At 49.4% G+C, this 21,516-nt stretch overlaps 1 long non-coding RNA gene across 2 annotated transcripts in view; it reads right to left on the bottom strand.

Annotated features, from left to right (window-relative positions):
• Positions 1–3,530: 3,530 nt before the first annotated feature.
• Positions 3,531–21,516, bottom strand: part of LOC144889133 (uncharacterized) — a 34,485-nt gene continuing 16,499 nt past the window's right edge. For both annotated transcript variants that reach the window (XR_013621609.1, XR_013621610.1), the window contains exons 2-3: positions 4,515–4,561; positions 3,531–4,292 (exon numbers count right to left, since the gene is read on the bottom strand). This is a non-coding gene — a long non-coding RNA (uncharacterized LOC144889133). The remainder of the gene's footprint in view (positions 4,293–4,514; positions 4,562–21,516) is intronic.

The raw sequence follows: 21,516 nt of genomic DNA, 5'->3' as shown, positions 1-21,516 counted from the left end.
AGACCTTCCTCACACAGATCCACATATATGATATTTAACTTAATCCAGACCTTCCTCACACAGATCCACATATATGATATTTAACTTAATCCAGACCTTCCTCACGCAGATCCACCATATTGATCTTCAACTTAATCCAGACCTTCCTCACACAGATCCACATATATGATGTTTAACTTAATCCAGACCTTCCTCACACAGATCCACATTTATGATATTTAACTTAATCCAGACCTTCCTCACACAGATCCACATATATGATGTTTAACTTGATCCAGACCTTCCTCACACAGATCCACATCTATGATGTTTAACTTAATCCAGACCTTCCTCACACAGATCCACCTATGTGATCTTTAACTTAATCCAGACCTTCCTCACACAGATCCACATATATGATGTTTAACTTAATCCAGACCTTCCTCACACAGATCCACCTATGTGATCTTTAACTTAATCCAGACCTTCCTCACACAGATCCACATCTATGATGATTAACTTAATCCAGACCTTCCTCACACAGATTCACATATATGATATTTAACTTAATCCAGACCTTCCTCACACAGATCCACATATATGATATTTAACTTCATCCAGACCTTCCTCACACAGATCCACATATATGATATTTAACTTAATCCAGACCTTCCTCACACAGATCCACATATATGATATTTAACTTAATCCAGACCTTCCTCACGCAGATCCACCGTATTGATCTTGTGGGTGTATCTCGGCATAAGGAAGAACCGTATTGAAAATTGGGTCGCCACGTCAAAATCCAAGATGGCCGCCTCCATGTATGTCTGAACCTTGTGAGCGAAATATCATATCATCGCATGTTTTCTGCGTCTTCCACTTTGTCAACTCACATCACTTCCCCCACGGGGGACCTAGGCGTAACGCTTGTTTATAAGCATTGTCTTGATATGAAAAGCCATGTTCCTTTATCCCATTGTCAAATGTGCGGTTTTGGAGAGGTGTACACTATTTTTTTAAGGTTGTTTTGATGATATGAAAGCAAATAACTATGCAAGACCTAGACCCTCAGGTTCTAGCCTGTTATTTAGAAGATGATTACTACTTGGATGTTGTAATCATTCCCTTCACAGAAATTTTCAAAAATTTAGTTAGTTTGAAAAATTTAACTTTCAACAGTTTGTTTCTCTTAACGAGACAAAGATATTTTGTGTGAATAAAATCGCTAAGCATGTGGTACTTTGTCTCTGTCGTGGTTGCATGGCTTTGACCTGAGGTGTACTTTCAATTGAAACTTAAATCTTTGTTTGTGTGTGCCAGCTGATTTTACCTGTGATATTTTACCCCAGGATCACCCAAACAAGTCAAAATTCGTGGTGAAACACATGGTTGGGGAAAGGTGGGGAAACATTTCTTGAAGTTAAATGGATTTTATTTCCAAAATAAATATGGGGGATAAGGAAGGCCAGGACGATCAAAAAACGCTTCAGATCTGGCGGTCAAATGACTCAAGAAAAGGTGAAGGAGGAACACAAAATCTTGTCTTCTCTAATAATAAATGCTAGCGTTTGTGTGTTTCACCTCCATAACTCCAAAACCATGCAACCTAGCAGCCCAAAACTTTGTACGCATACGAAGGGAACTCCAAGGGAGTGCATGAATGAAAACTGGATTTTTGGGTAAATTTAAACACGACATGCATGGAGGTTTTATGACTGTACACCCCTTTTGAAGATAATTAACTCATCTCATCATGAAAAAACAAAAACAGGCTTATTCTTGGTCAGTCCACTCTCTCTCCTTGGGGTCTTAATCTGCCATTTGTCTCGGCTGATTCAAAAATGCCTTGGTGATTTTCCATGATGACCTCTCATGGACTAATTAAAGTATATAATCAAAATCTGTCTTCAGATTTGAGGATCGTAGCTGGTGTACTAAAAATCTGGAGTGAAATCTGAAAATTTTAAGAACGTACCGATTCTTATAACTTAGCGTATATCTTGCTTATCACAAAGCAAATGCTCCTTCCTTCTCCATATTTACACAAGAAAATGGAAAATTGCCAAAGCATGAAATTTAACTTTCTACTGTTCTGACAATTCTATTGAGTGAAGGAATATAACATTAAGGAATGTGCCCAAAGTGTAACTTCATTGTGTGCAACAAAAATAATTAAGCAGGTGAAGGCCACTGCAGTGGGCATGGTGACCACTGCTCGGTTCTCCGTGGGGGCATCCCTGGAGTTGGGAAGGCAAAATAAATTAGAGGTTTAGAATGAGTAAAGCAACGGGACAAGTGAACTACAAGTTCAAGAGATAATTGAAAAATGTTTTCAGTGGCTACAAATAGATGAATCTCCACACCACAACAGGATGGCCCAGAGGTACGCACACTCACCCCAAGCAGTGCCGTGTATATTGAGAGTCTGACCAACTGAAATACTGGCGCCATGTTGCATACCTAACTTCGCGCGCTGGCACTGCGAGATGTATGTCAGCTGTGGCAATCCTGTAGTTCTGTGACGAGGGAATCGATGTTATTACTGTTTGGTCGCAGATTTAATGAGGAACAACTAATTCAAGTTAAAGTGACGTGTTGTTTGTTATTGGAATAATAAACTCTGCAAGCGGCGTCATTTATTCACACGAATTGTTTGCCTGTCGCGGCACACGATTTATTGTCAGCTGCATACAGCATACTGATAAATTTTATTTCTCTTGGCATGAAATTGTAATTTGATAAAATGGAGCTTGTATACTAGTTTTCATCTGTTATCTGGAAACGTAACATACAATCAGCATTCGGTGAGTTAGACTTGATATGCAACTTCTCAAGTTAAACGACAGAGCCCATCTGCTTAATGCTGTGATTGTTCTGGTTATCCCCACAATGCCTCCACTCTTCTTCCCGGTGCCATTCAGCCATTTTTGACTGTGATCGGGATCCACCTGGTTGAACTTTCGGTCTGATTCCTTCACTACAAAGTTTCCATTCTGGAATTCCTGAAGGACTTCTGGTGGAAGGCGGTTCATTTCTGTCAAGTAAACGCGGTTCCCCATCGAGCATAATGAGTGTGATCATACCTGAAGAAGAAAGGGAGCATCCTTCGGAAGGCATACATGTGCAGGTCCCATATACCATCACGTTGTGCTCTGATAAACATCAAGAGGATGCTCACCATATCCATATATCGCCACCAGCAATATTGCAACATATGCCACCATATATTGCACTTTTCAACTTCCTCTATTGCTTAATCCTATAGGCTGGGCTCATTTATTACTGTATTGGGCTAAATTATGGCGGCCATCTTGGAATTCAAGATGGCGCACAAACCAAACTTGTCGTAACTGAGGTAACATTATATCTGGAATCCTCAGCATCACAAACATGGGTATTGTCACAATTTTTAACCTCCTGTGATACATATAAGCCGAGCTATAGTGCAAAATATGGAAAAAATGGCGGCCATTTTGTTATTTTGGGAATTTGAGGGTCAAAACCCTGCAGAAAGAGGCAGGGGATCAGTCAAAGCGAAAGACAACACATTTAAAAAAGGTACCATCCATTTGTCACCGAAAGCAAATATGGATTTTTTTTAATTTCAAAGTGCTGTGAGCAGGATATCTCAAAAATGTGTGGATGGATTTGGACGACATTTGGTGGACATGCTGGGTGTGTGACAGGGACGAGTCGATTAGATTTTGGTGCAGATCCGGATACAAGAATTTTAAAAGTGATTCTTCATTGTTGAGAGATGGGGACAAAATCGATACATGGCATGATATTTCACAAAGTTGTAGACGTATTTTGACAAAACTTGGTGGATAAATTGGTTAGGTGACAAGAACAAGCTGATTAGATTTTGGTTCAGGTCCTGATGCAGATCTGGCTGTCAGTCGGATACAAAACGTAAACTGTTCGGCCTTGCGGATGTATGCGTTCTACCGAGTGACATTCTCGTTATTACCTGCCTCATAATTTGTACATATGTAATACAGTATTTTCAAACTCCCTCGTTCACCCTCTTAGCCTCCACATTTATACATAATAAATGTATGGCCCCACAGGAGGTGGGTAGAGATAGAGACATAGTTTAGCATGATCTTTACCAAATGCAAAAATTATGTCCCAAGCACCCACAAATGACTTCCAGAATGGAAGTAGAGGCCTGGTCCAAGTCGGCAAGATGGACAGCCAAATGAAAGATCTCATCATGGTATGAATGCTGTCGATGTACTGTTGTGTGTCTTGTGGGGTCTTCTTACTCAAACATCCAAGTCTCTGGCTGAACAAAGCTGCAAAGATACCTGTGGAATGAAATGTTAAATAACCAAAGTTGTCTGCCCATCACAACAGAAAAAAAACTTCATTTGAACATTCATGATATGGTGTTGTACTACTGTAATGGAGGTAGAGTCTTCAGAATTCATTTTACAGGTGTGAACACCCATGAAGGTGAACCTAGACCTGATTACAAATGAACTTTTGGATGTTTTACAAATATGATGCAACATCCGTAGCCCACGTACCACCATATGGGTGTCACTGCAGTGATTCTAGCCAAAATATTCTGGGCCTGCAATACAATGAAGAAGAAGAAGGTATCAAAACTATGACTAAACAACAACAATTGCCCAAAGTGAAAAAATAGGGCTGTGCTATTACAGCATTACAACTCTATTCCACTCAAATTTTCTTCGACTGAGGGACTGTCATGTCACAGGTAAAAATGGTTTACAAATGCAAGTTGTTTATTTGGAAAAGTTGTGTTTGGAAATATTTTAAACCTCTGACATATGTTCCTTTGAATAACTAAGCAGCTGGGATGCATTGCAGCAAAACATCAAAATATAATCCTTGACTTTCGAAATAATGTAATCTGCCCCAGAATGCTGAGCACATGCACATAAATCCCGAACAATCGGGGTCAGCAGGGCAGCCGAACGTATATCCTGTGTGCGTGGCAAGGATTGTTACCTAAAATGGCTCATAAAGCTTCTAAAAGAAGTGAAAAATACTCGTAAACATACCAGTGAAAAGGGGGTGTGCCTCTTAACAACAAAAGAGTTGGAGAACCTGCTGTACTCGCCTAAAAAGGTAATCCCGATGCTGCATGGATCGGTGCAAAGCCCGAAGGTTCGTACACAAGTGAGTTCTACCCAAACCTTTGACCACCACTGCCAGTGAGTGGACTTTTAACCTTGCGAGATTGCCTCATGTGAACATGGCAGGCTTGGTGATATATTTAATGGAGTGTGCAATCGGAAAGACGATGCCATCATTGATCATTACATCACCAACATTCAGGGAGACTTCCCAGAGGGAGACACCAAATCTGGTCCGGTTGCTTTTTAACACCAATGGGAAAATCATATCTGGAGCTTGGCAATGCACAGGGTAAGTTTAAAATGATGATATTTACTATTCTGTCAAACTTTGACAAAAGGAAGCAAGTTACAAAACATGTTTGGCTGCTTACTTCCTTTTTTTTATTAGAAATCAGTTATGTGCTGGTACTTGCATTTGACATGGCAGTTAAAGCTAAAATAAGAATCGTATTAAACAATCTCTGTGCCAGTGCATGCCACTTGCCTCCGTGATGTGATTGGGCTACTTAACTCATTTTTCTCAGGTAGGTTATTTGCTTCCTTTTGTCGAAGTTGGGTCATATTACGGTAATCATGTTTTTAGTAGGTGGATGGTGGGGTGGGAGTGGGAGCCGTATGGGATGTGAGGGTCCTTATAAATACATATATTTTTTGTTTGCTTCCGGGGCCACACTATAAATTATAGAGAGCTTCGTAAGCGAACCTCAATGCCAATTGCATGTACATGTAAATCCATTCAAAATTTCACTTTCATTTCAAATTTCACAAAAAAAAAAATTCAAATTTTTCCCCATTCCCTTGGGAACAAAATTTCATGTTGTCATTTCAAATGTCCCTTCCATGATCCGCCATCTTGTCCCTTCCATGATCCGCCAACTTATCCCTTCCATGATCCGCCATCTTGCTCACGTGATCTTGCTTTGGTCTGGCGCGACCGATAAATTATGTTCACCGGGTGATTAGAATCAATATATATATATGTATATATATATATATATATATATAAATGAATTCATTTATTCATTTATTGTTCATTGTTCGCTTTTTCATAAAAGCATCTTGCTCACGTGATCTTGCTTTGGTCTGGCGCGACCGATAAATTAATTATTTTCACCTGGTGATTAAAATTATTTTCACCTCGTGATTAAAATCAATAAACAAGTACACATACATTCAAAGTACACCGCCCCCATGCCAAATAATGAAATATCCTACAGCGCGGCATTGCCGGGGCGCCTCCGGCGCCCGGCAATACCGCAGTGCACCTCATAGAGGCTGCATTGGGAGGGAGAGGTGTTCGCTAATTGATTGATTAATTGTATAATTAAAATCAATAAAAGATTATCAGAAAATATTTCCTTCATCAATTGGCTAATAGCTTAACTAAACCACTAGTGCTTCATCCGAAGATGTATCTTTTAGAAATTTAATGAAACAAGTCATTAATAAAAAATTAAATAATTACTTGATTAATCAATAAATAATTAATCAATTAATCAATAAATAATTAATCGATTAAATGATTAATCAATAAATCAAAAATATCCTTGAAAGCCACATCACTTGGTCACTGTCATGTCCAAATATTAGCTTCCCAGCTCAAAAGGTTCCTGAGATATTGGCCAGATGAGAAAGAAAATAAATAAATGATTAATAATGAAAATAAATAAATAATAATCATTAAAAAATTAAATTATCAATCAATTCGGTCACAGAACACATAAACCACCACCATTTCATCAGAATCTGTAACTGAATTTTTTTAATTTATTTTTAGTAATTAATCGAATAATTAAATAATTAATTGATTAATTGATTAATTAATAAATCAAAAACAGCCTTTGCAGCCAAATCACCTGGTCATTGGCATGTCTAAATATCAGCTTCCTAACTCAAAAGGTGCCTGAGTTAATGGTCAGAAGAGAAAGGAAATTTGATTAATTAAATAAGTACTTTATTAAACGCTAATAATTAAATAACTCCTCAATTAATTGATTATTCAAAAAAACAAAAAATACAGTTTTTGACAAAGGACTTGCTCACTACTGTGCCGAAATTTCAGCTTCCTAGCTCAAATCCACTTTTTTGAGGTGAGTTTTGTCTTCTTTCCTGGATGTCCTTGGTGTCCTTGCGTTTTATACCTATCCTGCCTCCCCCCAGGCCCTCTGCCTCCCACACATCTCCCGATGTCCCTGCCCTCAAATGTTGTGTTTGTGTGCTTCCTCCCCTTCTCTCCCCATCTTGTCGACCGCTCCCCTTTTTTGTTTGCTTGTTTGTTTGATTTGTTTGTTTGATAAATGTTAGCTCTTTCACGAGCCTCGACTCTGTATCCCAAAAAAAAAAAAAGGCTAACTGAGATATCGTCCGGACAAACAAACAAGAAAACAACCAAGAAAACAAACAACCAGAGTGAAAACTGAGTACTCTCTTTCAGCGTGCGTCACTGCCGAGCCCCCTTCGGTGCCCGGCAATGACGATTTGCAATGCCTGGAGATGGCATAGGAAAGGAGCGGTGTACAATTACAATACAGTACTGTACAGAACGGATTTTGAATTTGAAACCGCTCATCATTTATGCCAGCTACACCGACTTCTTTTTCCCACCAGCTACACCGGCTTCATTTAAGCCAGGTACATCGATTTCAGTACGTACCTGCCAGTCGGACCTACGTACCTGGTCAGGTAGACTAGAAGTCCAGACTATAGTCTGCATTCTGCAGTAGGTATGTCCTGCATTCTATCCCAATCTATCCATTCAATAAAATTAATTTTAATTTTAATTCGAAGCCCAAGATCAAACAACCTAGCCGAGCTAGGCCTTGGCCTACAGATGTTTGTGAGGGCTGCGTACTCGATCGACTGACCATTGTGGACGAAGCTCTCACTCTACGCAATGCGTATTCATATTACTATATTTTTGTACCTATTGGTGAAAGGAGAAGCATTTGTCTGTGTGTGTGATTGTGTTATATCCACTGCCGCCGCTCACTTGTCCAAAAAGGAAGTTGTACAAACCAGACACTGCTCCTCCACGGATATATCCGTGAGTCCGATTTGCATTTAGGAACAGAACAATTCTCGTTAACCATCTTGAAATTGCCACTCTTTTGTCTAAATGCTGAAACTTATGGGATGGGTAAAAGACGATTTGAATCACTGATTTCGTGCGAGCAACATCAAGTTAAAAGTGCCCTTCGAGCAGAACTGAGTCACTGAAAACGCACACACAGCGCATGCGCAAAGGCTTCGTTGGCATCCATACGTCATTTCGAAAGTTACGTATCGTCAGTGTAAATTCTCGACATTTTTTACTCCAATTAAGCTTACGCCATCCAAAAGGGCTAGAAATCAACTAGATAAGGATAGCTTATCACTTTCCATTGTAAAGTTCGTTCTGGAGCTACTTGTTAATATTGTTGACGACATTCTGATTGGGTGAGAGTTGGTGCCCTGGTGTTGGGCAAGCGGCTAGGGTGAGGGCTTAGGATCCTAGGATCCTGGGTTCGAATCCCGGTCAATCGCTGAATTAACGCCAGGGGGTTGACTCAGCCTGTCATCCTTCCGAGGTCGGCAAATTGAGTACCAGTTCACTGGTAATTCCCTGGTTGTCGTAAAAAGGCGACAAAAAGGGTTGGCGTCAGGAAGGGCATCCGGCCGTAAAGCATTGCTTCAAAAAGGGGACCAAAAAACAACAACAACCACGGTCCCCGAAAAAGGCCAACCCCCGCTTGCGGGGAAAAATGGCCTCTAAAGGTGGTTTTATTCTGATTGGGCGAGAGGAAGCGAAGCCAGTTGATCCTCTCGAGCAGGTCAGAAATCACGGGGTGAAGTTCTCGCTAATCACGATCATCGCTAATCGCTAATCACGGGGTGCCGTGCCTAAGTTCTTGTCGACCGGCACATGTCTCAGTAATAACATCTCAAATACATACAACATGTAATAATCGTATATCTGAAACGATCATGAAGCATATTAAGCTTTTACTTCCAGACAGAGCCTCCCGAAGCACAAATGTGAAGCGGATGGCACCAGATGGTACGAAGTAAACGACCCTTTCTTTGATCAATCACAAAATGGAGGATTTGCACCCTGACCTCCAGGCTCCAGGTCATATGATCTCGAAGAGCCAATAGAACGGCTCGACAAAGAACACCAACAAGTCAGTTATTTAAACTATCCACCAGTGGGCAGGACGTAAACAGTAAACCATCGTAGTGAATTGAAAATAAACACTTACCGTCGTGTTCTGCCGCACGGATGTCTGAAACTTGCACACGACCTCCACATTTTGGGAAAACCCGCAAACGCACTCCAGACTCCCCCCCCCCCTCCCCCCTGTCAATCATTTTCGTGTTTTCAATGAAATATTTAATTCAAGAAAGCATTTTAAAAACAACTTTGAATTGTACGCTCTTGGAAACGTCAACAGTTAATTAGGCGGTGTATTAATCCAGTGTGTGGTTGGAGAATTTTCACTCAATTGGTTTCTTCATGAAACCCATTTGACGAGTTAAAATAATTTATTCGTGAAGGTGTAAACTCAAAATAAATATTCGTGAAAAACCCGATGGACACGATGAATATTTCACCTTTATTTGTCACCGTGGGGGTTAAATATGCTCGATCAGGTTCGATCAATCGGGGTATGGGGTTATCGAGAGGTCTGGTGCACGTGCCTAAGGATCCGAACCCTCGCCTCTGGCCTGGGCTTGAGTCCCGCTTAGGGCGCAAGGGGCGAATTAGCATAAGAATAGTGGGGAGAACCAAAAGACATAGTAGCATTATTGGGGTCCGCATCTCAGCCAACTCCACCCACAATGTGCCCTGCAAAGCACAGCTCCACCGGCTATCCCATGGCTTGACCCCATTTTTTTCCGCTCAATCACTAATTAATAAATCTCCACGGCCGTTGACCACAGTTGTGACGCCACGTCCATGTTGTGTGCTCCCTTCCTGTCCCATCTCCAGGTGCTGCATGACGTCATCGCTGCGCACCCAAAGGGATTTCTCAGTTTTCACTCCGGTTTCTTTCTTTGTTGTTGTCTTGTTTGTCCGGGAGATATCTCATTCATCCCTTGAACGAAGCAGCTTGATACAAAACTACCTGTAAAAAGTGTTCACACAACCCTTTCGTACACGATGGAGCGGTGTATAAGCTTCATAAACTTCATAAAGTTCGGATCCTCCCGAACATGGCGCAGGTTTGGCGGATCCGCGCGTGGCCGCCGCCACGCCCCGCCCACCACCGTCGTCACAACCACCACCGGGCCAGACCTGGTGCCACTTCCATACCAGGTTCGGCCACAAGGCCAGGTCCTGCCGCCCGCCTTGTACTTTTGGCAGGTCGGGAAACGGCCAGGCCGGCGCTCGCTTCCTGCCATGAGCGTCGGCTATACTGGCAGCCTTCTGTTCATAACAGACACCTCGGGTCGTCGCTTTCTGTGCGACACGGGAGCGCAGGTGAGCGTCCTCCCTGCCTCCGCGTCCGACAAGCAAGCTGGGGGCCAGGGCCCCGCTTTGCTTGCCGCCAATGGCACGCCCATGCGCACGTTCGGGAAGCGTTGTCTCTCGCTGCGGTTCGGGAGGCAGCGCTTTCAGTGGACGTTCGTTACCGCTAGTGTCCCCATGGGCCTACCCGGAGCGCACTTCCTCTGTGCGCATGGGCTGTTGGTGGACGTGAGGCACAGACGCCTTGTCCAAGCCGAAACCTTCAGCTCGCTTGCTTGCGCGCTGAGCAGTTCGTTGAGCAGCTCCCTGGGCGGCTCACCGAGCAGCTCGCCAAGCGGCTTGCTGAGCGGTTCGGTCCCAGCGAGGTTGGTCTGCACGCTTCCGGCAGCGGACGAGTTCACCCGCCTCCTCGCCAGTTTCCCGGCCCTCACGCGGCCCACCTTCTCGGCGGTGGCCGTCAAGCACGGGGTTGAGCATCACATCCCCACCGTCGGGCCACTGGTCTACGCCCGGGCACGCCGCCTCGACCCGGCGAAGCTCGCCATGGCGCAGGAGGAGTTCGCCACGCTGGAGTGACTGGGCATCGTCCGGCGCTCCAACAGCGCATGGGCATCGCCGCTGCACATTGTGCCCAAGCCCGGCGGCGGGTGGCGGCCGTGCGGAGACTACCGCCGCCTCAACGATGCTACCACCCCCGACCGCTACCCGGTCCCTCACATCCAGGACTTTTCCGCCCGGTTGGCGAAAATGTCCCTCTTCTCCAAGGTGGACCTCATCCGCGGATACCACCAGGTCCCCTTCAGGCCGGAGGACATACCGAAGACGGCCGTCATCACACCAATCGGCCTCTGAGTTTTTGCGGATGCCCTTCGGGTTGAAGAATGCGGCCCAGGTGTTCCAGCGGCTGATGGACAGCGTCTTGCGTGACTTGGACTTCGTGTATGTCTACCTGGACGACATCCTCGTTGCAAGCGCGTCCCGTGAGGAGCACCTCCGCCATCTCCGCATGCTCTTCGAACGCCTGGGCCGGCATGGCCTGATCATCAACCCCGCCAAGTGCCGGTTCGGCGTCACCGAAATCGACTTTTTGGGGCACCGGGTCACCAGGCACGGGGCCATCCCCTTACCGGCCAAGGTGGAGGCAGTCAGGGGTTTTCCACGCCCCCGCACGATCAAGGGGCTCCAGGAGTTCCTGGGCATGGTGACCTTTTATCACCGTTTCCTGCCCCGCATCGCCCAGCTCCTGCGCCCCCTGCACGAGGCCCTCCGGGGGAAGCCGGGCAAAGGCGACGTTGCCTGGACCGAGCCGATGGACGCGGCGTTCGCGGGCGCGAAGCTCGCCTTGGCTAACGCCACCATGCTCGCGCACCCGGCGCCCGATGCACCGATCGCCCTCACCACCGACGCGTCAGACTACGCGGTGGGCGCGGTGCACGAGCAATGGGTGAAGGGAGCTTGGCAGCCGCTGGCGTTTTTTAGCCGGCAGCTCTGCCCGCACGAACGGTGGTACAGTACCTTCGATCGCGAGTTGCTCGGGCTCCACCTGGCGGTCCGGCACTTCCGCCATCTGCTCGAGGGCCGCCCGTTCGCAGCCTTCGTCGACCACAAGCCCCTGGTTTTCGCGATGGCCAAGGTCGCCGAGCCGTGGTCGGCCCGGCAGCAGCGTCACCTCTCGGCCGTGTCCGAGTATATGACGGACATCCGGCACGTCGCGGGGAAGGACAACCCAGTGGCGGATTGCCTTTCCCGGTCCGTCGCCCACGCGGTCCACCTCGGGATCGACTATGCCCGGATGGCGGCGGACCAGTCCGCCGACCCCGCCGTCCGGGCTTTTCGGACCGCCGTCACGGGCCTCCGCGTCACCGAGGTGCCGTTCGACGGCGCGGGCACGGCCCTCTTGTGCGACGTCTCCCTCGTCCGGCCTCGCCCCATCGTGCCCGCTGGCTGGCAGCGCCGGGTTTTTGACGCCATCCACGGCCTGTCCCACCCGGGCACGAAGGCCTCCCAAAAGCTGGTCGCCGACAAGTTCGTCTGGCATGGCCTCCGGAAGGCCGTCCGCGATTGGGCCAGGACGTGCCTCGCGTGCCAGTGCGCGAAAGTCCACCGCCACACCCAGGCCCCGTTGGCCCCGTTTATTGTGCCCGAACGTCGGTTCGACCACGTTCACGTGGACTTGGTGGGACCTCTGCCCCCCTCACGGGGTTTCACCCACGTCCTCACCATGGTGGACCGCACCACCCGGTGGCAGGAGGCCGTGCCTTTGGCAGCAGCGACGGCGGCGGACGTCGCGCATGCGTTCTTCGCCACTTGGGTTGCCCGGTTCGGCGCCCCCTCGGACATCTCGTCCGACCGCGGCCCCCAGTTCACCTCGGAGCTCTGGGGGGCGGTAGCGCGGGGGCTCGGCGTCCAGCTGCACCGCACCACGGCCTACCACCCCCAGGCCAACGGCCTGTGCGAGCGCTTCCATCGCGCCATGAAGGCCGCGCTCTGGACCAGCCTCCGCGACGGTGGCTGGGTCGACAGGCTCCCCTGGGTCCTGCTGGGCCTCAGGACGGCGCCCAAGGACGACCTGCGTGCATCCGCGGCGGAGTTGGTCTTCGGACAACTGCTGCGGGTGCCGGGCAAGTTCCTCCCCGACTCCCGGTTCGGCGCATCCTCGTCCTGCAGGACGCCCTGCAGGAGACTGCCTGGAGGTTCGCCCCGGTGCCGACGGCGCACCATGGCTGCCCGCCAACGCACGTCGCCCCGGAGCTTCGCACGGCGGAGTACGTATTCATCCGCCACGACGCCCACCGGACACCGCTGCGGCCCCCGTACGACGGGCCCTTCCGCGTGCTGGAGACCAGGGCGAAGCATTTCACCCTGGACATCGGCGGTACTCCTGACCGCGTCTCCGTGGACCGCCTCAGGCCGGCCCACCTCGACTTGGACCACCCCCCGCAAGCGGCTCTGCCCCCGCGTCGGGGCCGCCCCCCGGCGGGCGGACCCCCAGCGCCGCCCAACCCCACCGTCACGCCACCCCCCTGCCCTGCACCCATCCCAGATGCCGCCAGCGGCATCCCAGATGGCATCCCGGCATCCCAGACGCCGCCAGCCGCCATAGGGCGCTTCGGCCGGGTCATCCGGTTGCCCCGCAAACTGACTCTCCAGGTGCGTGGGAATTCTGGGGGGGGGGGGGGCGTGTGGCGCACACGATGGCTCGCTGGCGCAGTGACGTAATTCCGCGCACCAGTGGGGTCGGCCACGCCGTGGGGGACCCCACTCCCTCTCGTCAAAACTCAAGGTGGGGAACCCGATCGAAGCAAGGGTGGAAATCATTCCATTTATGACGACGAAACGTCTGATGCCCGACGTGGAGATCAGTTTCTGAGATTTGGGATATGGAATGTAGGGACAATGACAGGGAGATCAGGAGAAGTGGTGGAAGTATTGGTCAGAAGAAGAGTGGACATATTGTCGCGTGACTACCCTTGGTGAACACCGTAGGGTAACACGGATGACCGATTGCGAGACTTTACACTCCCGAGGCGAAAACTCAATGGCGGATTCAAGCTCAACACAAAGTTAAACGCGCGGGAGGCCAGACGCAACGAGCTCCACAGCCTTATCTATTAAAATGAAACACCCAGGAAACTGCGTTCAAATATGTACAGAAAATAATATAAGGATTTATTATTGAAAAGTAATAACAGTGAAAAAAACACGCGCCGGTAATACTAATAACTAAATCGGGACGTCCCCACACGACGGATATCAAACACAAAACGAGGGAGATTAATTACGAAAAGAACACGTCACGTCGTTCAAAATGTACGCGGATTCGGGCTTATCTGGTCTTTCGTCGTCTTTGTGGCTGCCGTCCAACACCGCTCCTTTCGGCCCGATCGCACACCTCGCTCCAAGTTCCACGGCCCTCTGCGTCCGCCTCCAAGCGCCACCAGGCCTCGTCGGTCCAACGGCCCACACACACCACGAGCTCCTTTGCTCCAACGGTCCACCGCAGGGCTGCACGAAGCAACCAAAACCAAGTGCCAACTGCCAACTGCAACGAGCTGTGGTCACGAATGTTCAACGAACCGTGTCCTGTGCCAACTGCCACGAACTCTGGTACGGAACTGTAACAACGAACTCTGCGACTCAACTCTCTCAACTCTGGACTCCACTCGAACTTCCGACTTGATCGCTCATCGACGTGTGTGTCCGTGTCTGTTGAAATGGCGTCCGACCGTCGCCTATATTGGTGGCCGATGACGTCACATTGGCGCACTCCTCAGCCAATCAAAGCCTCCCAACTCGCCCAGGTCACGCCCTCTGCGGCATGCGACTCCTGACATCTCCCGTCCGTGACCCCGCGGTCCTGGTGTAACACGTGCCAGCGAGGTTGGTAGGCCTTTGAGGTGCGCAGGCGAGGTTTGTAGGCCTTGGAGGTGTAAACGGTGGCGGTGTATTGTGGCGGTGTTCTTGGCCTGGTGGTGCCCATTTATTACGAAGTCAATGTCAGGGAAAGGGAATTATTTAATGTTGCACTAAGGACCTAACTAATGTTTATGTGGTTTGCAGTGCCATAAAGGACAAAGGTTTGATTACTAGGTGATACTCACAGGGGCGTTACCTTTAATCCCTCACTATTTAACACTCGAATCTCCAGGTAGATCCACACTCATACATCTTACCCCGACAACCGCCTGAACATCAATAACTTATTACATGTAGAGTCCCTGTCACGACAGCCGAATACCTACCTATTCAGATCTACCTAGCTCTAGATGTTGCATTACCAAATTCATAACACAGCCCCCCCCCTGGAACCGTAGCTCCTGCAAGGTTCACCGCAGGGCTACCATTCCAGCCTTAACACTTACTGTCACACACTTAATTAACCTATGAAATAAATCAGGAAGGGCTGTGGGAAGTGAGTCGGACTACCTACCTACACTTCCTTAACATGCTGAACCCCTTAACCATCATGCAAGTATGTACATCTTCTTCGTTGTTCCTGTGGAGGGAGGAAACAACAACACACAACACTAACTTAACCACAAAACTTAACCATCTTTCCAAAACTCAAAACTCTAACCTTTGTACATACCCCGGTCTACAGACCGCGTCCCCCGGTGGATGCCACAAGACTCAACCTTACCTGCGGGGCCATCCCCAATGCATCCCCCTAAATTTCCTCGGGCCCTGTCCAGATGTTACAGGTGAGTGACACGGCTCGGTGGATTTCGCCCACATTCATGCTACACAGACCCCTTAACCACTCATTCTCATTCCATAGGTCATCAAGGCATTGCAAAAATCAACAAAGCACTTATTCCCAATACACCCCCTGCAGGACCATGGCATTGATGTCATTCACGTGTGTGTGCATTCCTCAACTAGGCAGCGGGGAGGTACCGCACAAAAAGATGGTGGGGGCGCATCAGGCTGTGGTGCCCGCAGTCCCAAAAACAAGTCAACCGACTTACAAGTTCATTGCCCCCCCCCCCCCTTTACCTCTTGGCCCCGTGACAGCCCAACAGCCCCTTTCCGCCGTTACCTCGCCGGTGAGGGTCTCCACACACACCAGGCTCCTTTGCCTCCTGCTTTCGCGCAGCAACACGGGTCACCGGGGGACTTCCTCACCCCGCGGCGCCCAACCAGACCCTCCACCGACGAGCTCCAATTTCCAGTTACCACCGGCTGCCAGGGGTAATTGCCGCAGAGGGGGGCCCGCAGGCATCGCTCCTCAGAGCTTGCTCTGTACCTGCGGACACACACACCTTCCCCACCCATGGTCCCCAAAACACACTTCCTCCCCCGCTGCCATTCAATTCTCCACACAACTCAGCACAATTCAGTACAATTCATAGATGGTGTAAAAGGTGTTACAAGGCTTGCCATGGCCTGCCAATGTGAAATCCCATTCACAGTTCGAATCATTAAATCCTTACACCTTTCCATTAGCACATTTCCAAAAAGCACAATTTATCGCCCCTCATTATCTCCAATAATCATCACTCACTCTCCAGGTTCCACTCTCACGACCACATCAAAACACCTAACCACAATACAAAAACATACGCCACCCACAAGACACTGTGGCTCCCATTCCATCCCCTCACCGGCCATGTCATCACTCTCACCCGCCTCCCAACTCCAAATTACATGTCCCCAATTTCCCAAAGCAAATCCTGAAGCCTGGGACAGTACTCCTCAAAACACTCACCTCAAGTGCAGGTAGTTGCAGGTTGGTCAGGTTCAAAGTGCAATCCACCCATACAATTCCCCAAATTTCACATTGGGCCTACCAAATCCTTCCAAATTTCTCTTTTGTCCCCACTACACTGGCAGGTATGTGGATCCACATCCAACGGTGATCATCACTACACAACTACCTATGGCCACGACAGCTCTGCACCTCTACCGTGCAAGGGTCACCGGGACAAGGTGAGCAGTCAAAACGCCAACATGGCCCATGAGTGTCCATAAGGGTGCGACCCACCATCCATCCTTCAGCCCCCCTGCGAGGAACACAGCTGCAGCAGCCCCAGCTGGCCAATGTGGTGAGCACTTGCTGCTACAACACACACTACCGCACACACAACCTCGGCCCTGGGGGGCACGGTCGCAGTGCGTGGCATCCCTACAGCCACGTCCCCTGCACCTCCCCATCATCCCCCAGTCCGACTACAGAACTGCAGCCCCCCCCAGTGCTCACCCACACTTGACCACACCAAGGTCCAGTCAACAGCCATGCTCCACCAGGAGACCCACCCAGAAGACATGGTCCACACACCTCGGACACGCACGGCACCACGTTGACCCTCAGGCTACACAACTACATCCCCATCATCCCGCGTCCCAAATATCAGCACAGTTGCCCCCGCAACCAGTTGAAAGCTGTGTCTTGCTACCCTATTAATTTAATCACAGCCTCCAACACTTTGGTCTACACACCTGGATCAATAATGGCGTCACTATACAGTGTCCACCATGGCATTTCACAATCCACCCTTAAATTTGCATCTAACCCACAGATTACCCATGCCAACCATTTGTCACATTTCACTCACCTCACCAAAGAAGGATGCTTTGCCATACACATGCCAGCCGAGCATGGCCCATATGCTCGGCTCGTCGTTACACATCTCCCGATTCACATCCCCATGGCTCTCTTCCCAACCCGAGAGTCCATAAATCACAACGGAGCATCTGTGGAAGGTCGCTCACACCATCACGTTCCACAGATGCCCCAATGGTTGTCCGGCAGGCTATCTCCATCCCTGTCCATTCGGTTTGACCCGCGTCCATAGACCAACCACCATGCCAGGTCACCACATGCTGGTTGTCCCAGAGTCCCTGGAGGAGAGTGCCAGGCCGCATGCCCGGGTGGTCACCACATCAGTCCCAAGTTGGCCGTCCGCAGTGCCACCACCAAAGCGCGACCCACAACACCTCCCCCTAGTGGTCCTCAATATTTGCCATCCCAGGCTTGAGAAACCACCTCGGACCTCCCTGGAGGTCTTAACCCCCACCAGGGTCCGGTGACCCTGCCGGCCCGAGCCACCAGCTCGGACGGCGCCCCGACGGACAAGGGACGCCACACTCCACCAGACCCCCCGTGGGACCCAGGTCGTACCTCGACACCCAAGGCTGGACCCCACGTCCAAATCTCGCCATCACAGCCCCCCAGCTGGCTGGCATACCCAAATTTTGAAAGGGGCAACTTTTGCCCGAGGCCATCACCCATGACCTCTCCATATCCAGATCCCGCAGCCCGGGGACCAATCCAAACCATGGCTGCTCCAAATCAATTTCCCATTGTAATTTTATTTTACAAATTTTCATTCCCACTGCCATTCCGCAGCTGCAGGGAACAACCTCTACCACCGGTTGTTCTGCCCCTCCCTGCAGTTGATCCAAATTCCCTACAGGGACCAAATCTCCAGAAGCTCTATCTCCCGATCCTCCAAGATCCAAATCCAGCCCGGAGCCAACACACTCCCCCAACTGGTTGTCCAATTTTGGAGCCTCTGTTTCCACATAGCAGTGTACAGTGAGCGTCCCCTCGGTCATTCCAACCACCTCCTCGGACCAACTCACCTCATGTCCCAGGCTCCTTTGGGCCTGAACAAGCTCTACCTCCATGGGACTGTCACAGGTCTCCAGCCGCTGGATCAAATCATCCTCATTATTACAAATCATTCCTGGCCCCGCCAGGCTTTGATCAATATCCCCAATAAATACCTGGTCCGGCTCCATTGCACGGACCCCCAAAAACTCTACCCCCTCTTGCTCCGCACCACCGCCCTGGTGCTGCACAATTCCAAATTCATCCCCCGGTTGGGGTGTTGTGACATCCACACGGTCCCGATAAACAACCAGGCCAGAATGTGGGAAACATTCCCCATTACAACTCTCACATTCCAAATTTCCTTCCCCGCTCACCTGTGGACACTCCACGTTTACCTGCAGGCCTTCCCCATCTACCTGTACACATTCCCCATCCACCTGTGGACATTCCCCGTCCACCTCTGCACCTGCAGTCTCCCCATTTACTTCAATTGCCATTCCCTGTGCAATTCCCAATTTTGCCATTCCCGGTGCAATTCCCTGCTCGTGAGCAACATGCACATCTGCATGGGCCGTACTCTCTCCTGTTCCCAATCTAGCTTCCCCCCGTTCCGATTCAATTTTTGCCACCTTTGGCTTCTCCTGTGCCCCCATTTGAGTTTCTACTTTACCCTCAAATTTCCCCAGTCTGTCCGTAATTTGGTTTTGCACTCTCCCTTCTATGCCATCAATTCGTTCCCCCAGCTGCTGTGCCATTTCCCCAATTTTTCCTTCCAATTGTTCATTCCTTTCCTTTATTTCATTCCCTTGTTCATTCATTTGTTCATTCATCACCTCCATTTTCCCCTCCAATCCATCGATTTTGCTGTCCATCCCTTCGATTTGTTCTTTCAATCTCTCCTTTAATCCTTCAATTTTATCACTCTGGGCATTCAGTTCCCCTTTTAACCCATCAATTTTATTTCCCATTCCTTCAATGTGTCCCTCCAATCGATCACTCATTCCCTTCATTCCTTCCCTCCATTCCTTCCCCTGCGACTCCATTTTATTTTCCAACCCACTTTTCATTTCTCCCATATCCTTACTCATTCCCTTCATTCCTTCCCTCCATTCCTTCCCCTGCGACTCCATTTTATGAAGCAATTGACCCAACATCTGGTCGGTTGTCGGGGCCGTTCCTACTGCTCCCGACTCCCCGGTGGGGGAGGGGGATAAGTTGGTGCTCGGGACGGGGGAGGTTCCAAGGCTCACCTCGACATCTAATTCCCCTATTTCCGGCTCACTCCCAACGCTGACGGAGGCCTCGCTGCGTACTTCCATCTCGTCGACCTCCGACATCCGCTTTTCGGAAGGTCGTTCCCCGCGCGCGTATTTATTTTAATAATTCCTGAAACAATTTAAATTTGACGAAGACGCGATATCGCGCTCCGTTTGCCCAATTGATTATCAAATTTCTCCGCCTCAACTATAAAAATTTTGCGTTCGAACGTCGGGCGCAATGTACGCCCGACCGTGTCGATGTCGCCCCGCGGACAAAAAAATTTGTCCGACCGTGTCGATGTCTCGCCGCGGACAAAAAAATTTGTCCGACGGGTTCAAATCCCACTCCTGACACCACTTGTCGCGTGACTACCCTTGGTGAACACCGTAGGGTAACACGGATGACCGATTGCGAGACTTTACACTCCCGAGGCGAAAACTCAATGGCGGATTCAAGCTCAACACAAAGTTAAACGCGCGGGAGGCCAGACGCAACGAGCTCCACAGCCTTATCTATTAAAATGAAACACCCAGGAAACTGCGTTCAAATATGTACAGAAAATAATATAAGGATTTATTATTGAAAAGTAATAACAGTGAAAAAAACACGCGCCGGTAATACTAATAACTAAATCGGGACGTCCCCACACGACGGATATCAAACACAAAACGAGGGAGATTAATTACGAAAAGAACACGTCACGTCGTTCAAAATGTACGCGGATTCGGGCTTATCTGGTCTTTCGTCGTCTTTGTGGCTGCCGTCCAACACCGCTCCTTTCGGCCCGATCGCACACCTCGCTCCAAGTTCCACGGCCCTCTGCGTCCGCCTCCAAGCGCCACCAGGCCTCGTCGGTCCAACGGCCCACACACACCACGAGCTCCTTTGCTCCAACGGTCCACCGCAGGGCTGCACGAAGCAACCAAAACCAAGTGCCAACTGCCAACTGCAACGAGCTGTGGTCACGAATGTTCAACGAACCGTGTCCTGTGCCAACTGCCACGAACTCTGGTACGGAACTGTAACAACGAACTCTGCGACTCAACTCTCTCAACTCTGGACTCCACTCGAACTTCCGACTTGATCGCTCATCGACGTGTGTGTCCGTGTCTGTTGAAATGGCGTCCGACCGTCGCCTATATTGGTGGCCGATGACGTCACATTGGCGCACTCCTCAGCCAATCAAAGCCTCCCAACTCGCCCAGGTCACGCCCTCTGCGGCATGCGACTCCTGACATCTCCCGTCCGTGACCCCGCGGTCCTGGTGTAACACGTGCCAGCGAGGTTGGTAGGCCTTTGAGGTGCGCAGGCGAGGTTTGTAGGCCTTGGAGGTGTAAACGGTGGCGGTGTATTGTGGCGGTGTTCTTGGCCTGGTGGTGCCCATTTATTACGAAGTCAATGTCAGGGAAAGGGAATTATTTAATGTTGCACTAAGGACCTAACTAATGTTTATGTGGTTTGCAGTGCCATAAAGGACAAAGGTTTGATTACTAGGTGATACTCACAGGGGCGTTACCTTTAATCCCTCACTATTTAACACTCGAATCTCCAGGTAGATCCACACTCATACATCTTACCCCGACAACCGCCTGAACATCAATAACTTATTACATGTAGAGTCCCTGTCACGACAGCCGAATACCTACCTATTCAGATCT

This window comes from Myxine glutinosa, unplaced genomic scaffold (genome assembly GCF_964187855.1).
Source record: "Myxine glutinosa unplaced genomic scaffold, kmMyxGlut1.1 SCAFFOLD_1026, whole genome shotgun sequence".
NCBI lineage: Eukaryota > Metazoa > Chordata > Myxini > Myxiniformes > Myxinidae > Myxine > Myxine glutinosa.
The sequence above is the reverse complement of the archived record's forward strand: the minus strand, read 5'-3'. Positions and strand labels throughout refer to the sequence as shown.